Here is a 7,786-nt window from a genome sequence, read left to right as displayed (position 1 = left end):
CTGTGCAGCCGTGCAAGAAAATTCAAAAGTCACCTGATTTGGTCAGGTGATGAACATTAGAGAAATCAAACGTACCCGAGTGTTTTAGAGAAATTGCAAAACACTAAACGTAGCGGAAAGAAGTGGTTGATTCGTTGATCTATCGAAAATATAACTTCAGTTTAGTCTTCACAACTTTTGCTGCAAGTTTCTGCCTGGAAGATTTACACTGGCCGAACTGAATTGCCAACTTGCAGTAAGTGACTTTTGTTCTTGCGTTTGGTATCAAAATTAACAAGTTTCCTCGGCGATATAAGCTTATTTTCAATTGGAATCCATTAAAAGTCTTCCTTATTTGAAGCCATCCTGTAAGACATTTTAAAAATTGCATCGTTTTAATTTCGCTCGTCTCTAAACAATAACACGTGGGTCGCTTTGGAGGTTGCTGTAAGTTGTAAACAAATTATGTTTTCTATCGATTTTCGTCGTCAATTTAAGCTTATAACCTCACATCTAAAAATAAGCTTAACCAAAATCGTACTTGTAAACACGGCCGGGCGAGTTTTGAAGTTTTCTCTGATTTAGTTAGCACTGCCGCTTCGTAGACTGCTAAAATTTGTTCTTCTGTTGTTGAAAACTGAACCAAGAAAGGTCTACAAACCATTTTAAGCCGAAGCGAACAGGATTTGCTAAATTTACTTTTGTTCCGATGTGAATATTTGCATATTGTGATTACAAAGTATGGAGATTTCCTCGTTTTGTTAGTTCAATTTATTCAGTTTGGCGAAATGCTTTTGTGAATTCCGAGGTTAAATTGGTTGAAGACTGGTAAAGCTACTGCCAATGAAATGACTGCATAGCTAAATTAAGCCGTCGGCAAAAATACAGACTCTCAGTAATATTCAAATTTAAGCGTGAATAATTTTTCAACTTTAACACCGCAAGCTTAAACGAATTTTCTTTACCCTCTCTTTTATTCGGTCACCGTTCACTGAAAAGGGATTTGCTGTTGATACTCGAGCTCAGATGTAGTGATATGCATCTTGTGTTTATAATGTAGATTTCCTCGTTTTATTTTGTTGTCTGTCCAATTAGTTCGGTTTGGTGAAATGCTTATATAGTCCAAAATGTTGAGTAGACGATTATGCATGGCAATCCTGTCTGCAAATGAAGCTCTGCTTTGACTTTGATTGGCTATTTCATGTTATTTGTGCCATTGCTTTTGGTTGGGGGTACATGGACCGTATTTTGTTAATAAGAGGTTATTCCCCAATGCGGTATTTACACTTAATATGGAAATGTTCCGAAAAGTGAGATAGTACTAATTGACTCGGTAAATTGGACAGTGTAATAGAAGTTCTTGCCCTGACCATTTCTCAGTAATAAGAAGAACTTTTACATACATATATACACAATTTAGTTGGAGAGAGTGCTCTCCTATCTCCACTCTCTCTCTCTTTACTCTCTTCTTCACAATAATTTTTTATTTACTAACTTATTAAATGAATGTCACTGACTGTTTTCTTTGTTGTGCATGCATACTTTTTTGCTGGTCGGAGAAAGTTTCAGTTTCTTCCTGGCTGTACAGTTTCCTTTCTCCTGTCCTGTACCAATTTGTTTGTGATATAACTTCGTGAATTCTCTATTCTCCTTAAATTTTATCTCCTCAGGTTGATAGAATGCACTCTCAGAGTGTTCCATCATTGTCTTCAGTCGCTACAATTTTCCGGAAAAAAGTAATAGTTTTCTTAATTTCCTTTTACTTTGTGTTAGGACTTTTTAGCCTGCCTGTAATTGGCCCATGGGCATTACGGGAGAATAATTTTCAAGAAAAGAATTACATTCGTTTTAGTGTTGAGTACTTTAAATTGTTATGAATTAGGCATTTCTTTTTATTTTTTATATTTTTTATTTTAGTCCCACGCAATGTTTTATGGTTTTACCGAGGTATACCATGTAAATGTAAATAATGCACTGGAATTGGCGAATCAGAGTGTGCATTATATCGGCTTTAAACACAAACCACATTTTATAAATGACTCATGTAAATGATATTTTTATTACAGAGAACTGGACAGGGCAAGAACTTCTCCTTCTTTTGTGAATTTATATATTAATTCCTCTCAGTGCTGTCAAAATGTCTCAGGAACCTTCATTTCTGATAATCTATTATTTTCCACCATACCTACAGCACAGAAGCTCACCAAGTCCTAACTGATAACTAACATGTGTGTATCTCTAGCCTTTGCTGTGTGCTACATGTATATTCTGTTATCCTGCCTTAACTGCTAGGAAAAATTTTGGCAGAGCTGTTTCAACAGTTTCACTTAAATTGATTTCCAGTAACAGCGCTACATGTAGCAGTGTTATTGAGTGTGAACTTTATGGGGGATTTTAAATTTTTATTTTTTTATGATTACAGACGACAACAAATATACATGTGTATACATAACCTGATGTTGGTGTTGGTTACAAACTGTAGTTCATAATAGTCATCCTATTACAGGTAAGGGGGAAAAGTTCCGAGAGTTTAGAACATTTCTTCCCCCAGCACACCTTCTGTCTATAGGTGCAATAATTGAGAGGTTATATATATGTACGAAGAGTAATGTAAAGTTACTGTATAAACTTAGCATTAAAATCTGACATTTGAATGCCTCCTTTGCTAAAATTAGTCATGATTTAATTGTTATCACTCCCTGTGAATTCATAGAGATTCCAGAGGCAATTATAACCTAATGTGGAAGTCCTGTCTTCAAGTGAGGGAAAATGACACAAAAGAGTTACAATGAAAGTAAAGAGAATTGTGAATGTTGATATGGTGTACATTATACATCTTGTAAAGGCATTTGGTGAGTGCCAAAGGCATAACATTTTGTGTATTGCTTTTTCAGGACAAATTATATAACAGTGACGTTTTAAAAGGTGTGATCAGAAAAATAATGAGTACATTGTCCAGGCAGCATCAGTTTATGGACAGCATATGCAGACGATAAGAGGAACTGTAAGCACTACCATGTAAGTTAGTTTTATGCTTATGACTTCTTGTTCTTGAATTTTGTGTCATTTCATCACAAGAATAGGTAATGAAAGATGCAATAGTTGTTGCAATATATTTTTGAAGGAAAACTTATAAGTCTGCCTATGCTGGATAACAGCCATGTGTAAACTGAATGTGAAGCAAACAATATGTTAAATATGGGGCAACCCTAAAACCCAGAAACCGGAATCCGGAATCTGGAACCAAAAACCAGAATCCAGAAACTGGAAACCGGAATCCACAAATCAAAGAAAATAAGTTCTTCAAGTACGCGAAAATTGTTTTGCTTAGCTTTTCGACTGTAAAAAGTAAGCTGCCAAGTAAAAAGGACCTCAAACTTAACCTTTTTTGAAACAAAAATTTCCCGTCTGTTGAAATTGTGCAACCATTATTTTTAGTGAGGGCTATGATTATGAGAATCTCAGTAAAGTGCATCTTAATTTTATTCCAAGCACCTCGAGAGTGTCTAAAATAAGCTTGCTGGTAATTGCCATTTTGTTTAATAAGTGATCTTCAATTTACCAGAAGTATAGATTTATCCTTTATGTCTAGTACATACTGAACAAGATAGAAAATGTCATAGAGAACAGGATATCCATCAGTGGCAGCCCCCTGTACATTGACGGTCACGCCCCCCAATTTCAAAGTCCAAGAGCTAACCCGTCTGGTCTAAATATGAAATTTGATTTTTCCAACAGATACGAGACCAATTCCAGATTAACACAATTTCCACACATACTGTGACAAATCAGCATTTCATATTCTTGGCGGCCATCATATTAAAACAATTTGTAGAAATGTTGCACACTTACTTCCGTCTGCTTCTCACTTGCTGACAGATCAGACCACATGCTGTTCAAAGATGCTAAAAGACTGCCAGAAACTCACTGCAATAGCCTATAATAGCTTGTTAATGTGCTGCTCACCAGTCTTCTCAGAGCAATTTGATCTAGACAAGAACCGGGCTCTCACCAGGGCCAGCTTGAACAAAAGATGGGTAACTTAGCCTATGAGCAGGCTCTCGTGTTTGGGCAGGGGGTGTGATTGGCAAAGCCGCATGAAGGCTCTTGGTGACATGCCAATGCAGAAAAACACTAGACACCTATTTAGCCTGCTCAGACAATAGAGACAGATACTAGAGCCTGCTCGCAGGCTATGAGTAACTCTATCCACCCAAAAAATCAGTAACCCTGACTGGATAGTGATGTACCGAATGAATAGCTTTATGCAGCTTTTGAACAACGGGGCCAGATATATAGCTAAGGGTTGTTCAGAACTAGTCAATAATTTTTTAGCAATTACAGTCTGTGGCTGAAGTAAAGCCAAGAAAATAAATAACAACAAAATGATTTTTGCTCATATTTATTTATTAGGCATTGCTGAAGTGAATTATTTCTATCATCATTCATAATATCTGGATTCCAGATTCTGGTTTTTGGTTCCGGATTCTGGATTCCAGATTCTGGATTCCGGATTTCGGTTTCCAAATTCAGTGTTTTAGGGTTGCCCCAGATGATGTATGTGCATATGTTAATCTTGAATAATCTGAAATTTCAGAGAGTTTAAAAATATCATATCATATCTGTGATGGTTCTGAGGTGGAGGGCTGTTACATGTACATGCAAATGTCTCATGCACGATTTTTCACTCATGATTCAGGTACAAATAGTTTCTGTATCTGTTGATGTGCAACAATCTACATCAATATTTCAACCTAATAATGTACAGTGTATATTAATTAACCAAATTATGCTGTTTGTTTTTAGTTGGCCAGTGCTACTACATAGTAATGTGATGTTGAAGTGCACAAATTCACAAACATGCCCAGTGTCAACTTGTCAAATACATGTATATGAACTGGCCAGACAGTGTAGATTACAAAATTCTCTGAAAGGTAAGATGTTTCTTAAACATTATTTTGTAATTAATGATTTCTCAGACATTGTTTTCTTCAAGAAAAGATTCATACCCCACATGGAGGTTTTTTCTCTATTAGAGCTCTTGATTCCTGATACTTTAATTTGGAATTTCTAAAGACTGGCCGTGAATGGGTGTTGGGTGTGGTATCTTCTGGAACTGCACATTCATTCATTGAGTAGGCAAGAACATCAGTATTTATCCTGACAAACTCTGATTTTCTTCTGGAAGCTGAACTCATATACAGTTGTACAGTTATATGTACAACCAAACAGCCTGGATGACCCTGTGATTGGGACTGTGCACATTGTTGTAACCCTCAATGTTCCAGTTGCTTGTTTGAAGCAAATTGCATTTGCTCTCGAAAGCAAGTGGCGAAGTTCATAACAGTTATGTAAGTTTGCTTTGTATCTCAGGGCAGAGCCTGCCACAGTGAAAGTTGGAGTACCAACCCCTAGCATTTGATTCACTACTAACACTCAGTAAACAGCTAACAGTGAGGTACACTGTATATCAAAGAAAGGAATTACATGCCTGTTCCTGTCAGTCAATATATGAACAGGTTACAGATGGGGAGCCTGTATTAAAACATCAAAGATTTTCAAAGCAACCATGGCCTGGTGAGATACTTCTGAGGTAATATAAATTTAAGGTCCTTATGATTGCTTATAGGCATTGATTTTTATTGTAAACAATATCTTACTGAGTGTATTTTTCTTGTGTGCTAATTGTTGGAGAACACAGAGGTCACTGTTATGACAGAGATATTAATTTGTGAAAAGTTCTATAAACAAATGCATCTGGGAACAAATTAATTTATCATGGATGCAGCTTCTGAGAGATCCCCAATATTAATGGAACATACACTGTTCATACAGTACATGTAAAAGAGTTTAGTAATTCATTACTTATGATTGTAATGCTTTGTTTGGTTTCTCTGTATTTACAGACAACTTGATGGGATTATAAATTCTGCACCAAGTTCATTGAATAAACTGACTTGGAGGTTCAGTTCTGCAACCCATCCTGTTTGTAGTAATATCATAGCTGCAACATTGTGACAGATACACTGCATTACATTATTAAGAAACACATATTAACTAATTATTTTTAAGTGCCTGTTAATTTAATCAGTTTTTCTTAGAGATAATTTACTCATGGTTTATTCAAATAATTGGCTTTTTGGCTTTAAAATGATATTTATTGAGCTTTTAAATCAATTTTGTGATAATCTGCATTGGACATGGCATAAATTGATATTTTGCCAACACAAAATGGAGAACTGGGTCTTAAGCAAAGTTGCAGGATTAGCATTTTTGTAGAAAGAAAGGGTTGAGAAATTTGTGACATTCTACAGACAGCCTTGCCATTCGCAATGTCTGATAAGGTTAATTTGTTCCATTCTGTTGTAGAAATAGTGTTCTCTAATTTATAAATTATTTCAATCTGTTGTTTAAACGATTGCCTTATAAACCCATGTCTGGCTTTGGTGCATGTAGGATATTGATGTATTTTTTATCCATTTTGCTGTAAATTATCTTAATTGATGTGTCAATCAAAACATATCTTGGATATGCTGGGCTCTTCTGACAAATATACCTATGCCTCATAACCTTTGAGTGCATTTGGTTGTGTAGTGCAGACAAAATACATGTACATAATATAACTTCCTCTTAGCTCACTGATAATTCTATGTATAATTTAATCATAGCAAAATTAATCAATGGAACCCAATCGCAGCTCTTGTAGTCCACAATGCCAGTCGAGAAAAAGAACAAATCACATTGAAATTGAATAATAAAATTATTATTAGAAGCCTATGCAAGTATTCATGATCAGCAAAAAAAAATATCGTAATTACCATTCATGCGAGGGTGATTTTGCTTATTGCAAACCCTTCCAGCAGGAGGAGACTCCATACAATAGTGAAGATGGCTAAATGTATCTTTGGGGACAAGTTAGAAAACAAAACTTTCCAACTTTTCACATATGTATACTGTTTTGGTATTTTTGTGAGATTTCATTTGGTAGAGATTCAGGGACTGAGTATATTGTAACCACTGCATTTCAATCAGTCCCCACAGCAAAAAAAATGTGTAAACTTCTTTTGTGTGGGAGTCCCCATGTTAACTAAGGAAGAATCTAATGATTAATGACAATGCCTTGTCTTTCTGAATAAGGTAGGAAAGAACAAGAAATGCCGCCAAAAAGCACAGAAGACAGTTCTGTTATGTGATCAAGATTTTTGGTAGCTTCCCAGAAATCCTTGAAATCGTGGCTCTATATTTCATAATCACACCATCTTACACCTCGATCTGCTGAAGTAATACTAGTTCTGGCTGAAACTATTAAATCATTCGCAATTTACCTCATACATGTTGGATTATTTTCATTAGTAACAACATTCTGAAAAATAACTGAGGAGCTCCGCTTTTAGGCTGGCCTAAATCTATATATTAATAACTTGCTTGTTACTCAGGCTTCCGGAAAGGCCGAATCTGCACTTAGTGGGTCATAGTGCCAGGTGTTCCTAGCGGAGCGGCACGAAAACTAGGGATGATAAATAGCAACGTGAAGATGGAATAGGGACAAAACTATGAATACTGACTTAACAAGCAACTGTATGATGCTCAGACAAACACCTCAGGAGACGCAATGAATTACGTGGCATTCATCGTCAGAATCATCCATGTTTGTGTTGAAAAACAGAGTGCTGAAAAGCGATGTCATGTAATTGGCAGGAAAGAGGAGCTTTCACTCATTGCAGTCACTTTCATTTTTCTTTCTTTTTTCCTTTTTTTGTTTTTGTTTTTTTCCATTTTCTGAGCTGATACCAGTTTATTTTTGTTT

The 7,786-nt window shown here is 35.9% G+C and overlaps 1 long non-coding RNA gene across 2 annotated transcripts; it reads left to right on the top strand.

The window, feature by feature from the left end:
• The first annotated feature begins 1,828 nt into the window (after window positions 1–1,828).
• On the top strand, window positions 1,829–6,756 carry LOC149099766 (uncharacterized). Of its 2 annotated transcripts, XR_016203651.1 has the most exons (5): window positions 2,492–2,773; window positions 2,874–2,997; window positions 4,786–4,913; window positions 5,353–5,556; window positions 5,886–6,756. It is a non-coding gene; the product is annotated as an uncharacterized LOC149099766 (long non-coding RNA). The 2 variants fall into 2 exon arrangements; XR_016203652.1 differs by lacking the exon at window positions 2,492–2,773 and adding an exon at window positions 1,829–2,485 and having other exon boundaries at window positions 4,786–5,556.
• The last annotated feature ends 1,030 nt before the right edge of the window (window positions 6,757–7,786 follow it).

This window comes from Orbicella faveolata, unplaced genomic scaffold (genome assembly GCF_042242905.1).
Source record: "Orbicella faveolata isolate gen_17 unplaced genomic scaffold, um_ofav_v1 contig_46, whole genome shotgun sequence".
Taxonomy (NCBI): domain Eukaryota; kingdom Metazoa; phylum Cnidaria; class Anthozoa; order Scleractinia; family Merulinidae; genus Orbicella; species Orbicella faveolata.
The sequence above is the reverse complement of the archived record's forward strand: the minus strand, read 5'-3'. Positions and strand labels throughout refer to the sequence as shown.